Here is a 1331-nt window from a genome sequence, read left to right as displayed (position 1 = left end):
AAAAGTTCAATTATTTATTCTTTGAACAATTATGACATGATATTCTTAATATCTGCGTCTTTCACCAGGCCTACAATCACGTGTGACGTCATGCCACCCAACGTACCAGCGTCTGTAACATCCACCGCAATAATCAGGACTGTAAAGAAAAGAAAGACAACTCTTGATCTTAAGCTGCAGTTACATGACAATGTTCCAATCTATTATTAAATTTATAGGGAAATAAAACAATTATTGGAAAACACATATATCATTTTAGCTTTATCTTATTCTGAAGCGTTTTATTATGATAAGGTACGTCTAAATTTACCAAGACTTAATTTAAAGTATTGTAAACTAAAGCGCGGAAATTTATTGTTAATAGGAATCAGTCATGTGTGCACAAATATTTCTGTAAATAATATTAAAAATCGATCGACTTTTTAAATAGTTCACGTGCGACCTATACTGACAATTAATCGGTATATTTTAACGCAAAATTGATTTGTCAAACAAAAAATGTGGTTAATAAATTCGCTTATTTGAAAAACAAAACAATTGATTTTTTATTTTTGTTCTGAAACTTCAGTAATTGTGAACATAAATTATCCATATCTATCTTGTAGTTTAATAATAGGATATCGCATATACATGTAAATCAATTTCATGATCTGTACAATAATTAAAGGAGTACATTCGAGTAAAAGAATACGGTGTAGAATAATAAACAGTAAATTAAATGTTATAACAAGATTTAAACATGGATATATAATTTCCATGCAAATGATTGATCTCAATTTTAAGATGATATAAAATAGACCCGAAAAAGGGTTAGTTACAAGATAAGAAGTTTTTCTTAAAAGAACATAGAAGAACGCGCATAGTGTTCTACAAAATTTCTGTTTTATTTCTAATCACTTACACGCAGCGAGCATTCGGGATGTTAGCGCAATTCCACTGTTCCCTCCAATCCTCACACGGGTTAACATAACAATGCACCCTTGGTTTTCCGTATGGACATTCTGAATAGGCTAAAGAAAAAAATGTTGATATAACACTTTTCAGCGAACAAGCACTATTACTAAAACGTTTACTCTATAAAGTTTAAGCAAAATGTTTGCAAATGTATCGCAATGGTATTAAACGAGTATTATAATTTTATTTAAGTTTTCAGTTTTTCATACAACATACCTTGCGCGGTAACCATGAAAGTCAGGAATAGCAAAGCTAGTGAGAAAACAAAAGTCCTCATGTTGAAAAACGATAGTCAATGTTCATGTTTATAGAAATAAGCCAACTATATATATCCTCTTGATATGGGTTTTCCACCAACATGTAGTCAGATTTATCAT

The 1331-nt window shown here is 30.5% G+C and overlaps 1 long non-coding RNA gene across 1 annotated transcript; it reads right to left on the bottom strand.

Moving 5' to 3' along the window:
- LOC105318354 (uncharacterized) lies at window positions 1-1331 on the bottom strand. Its single transcript, XR_898477.4, has 3 exons — window positions 1171-1331; window positions 902-1010; window positions 1-139 (listed from the first exon to the last, which is right to left on the bottom strand). It is a non-coding gene; the product is annotated as an uncharacterized lncRNA (long non-coding RNA).

This window comes from Magallana gigas, chromosome 5 (assembly GCF_963853765.1).
Source record: "Magallana gigas chromosome 5, xbMagGiga1.1, whole genome shotgun sequence".
NCBI classification, from domain to species: domain Eukaryota; kingdom Metazoa; phylum Mollusca; class Bivalvia; order Ostreida; family Ostreidae; genus Magallana; species Magallana gigas.
Note: the sequence above shows the minus strand (reverse complement) of the source record. Positions and strands in the feature narration are given on the sequence as shown.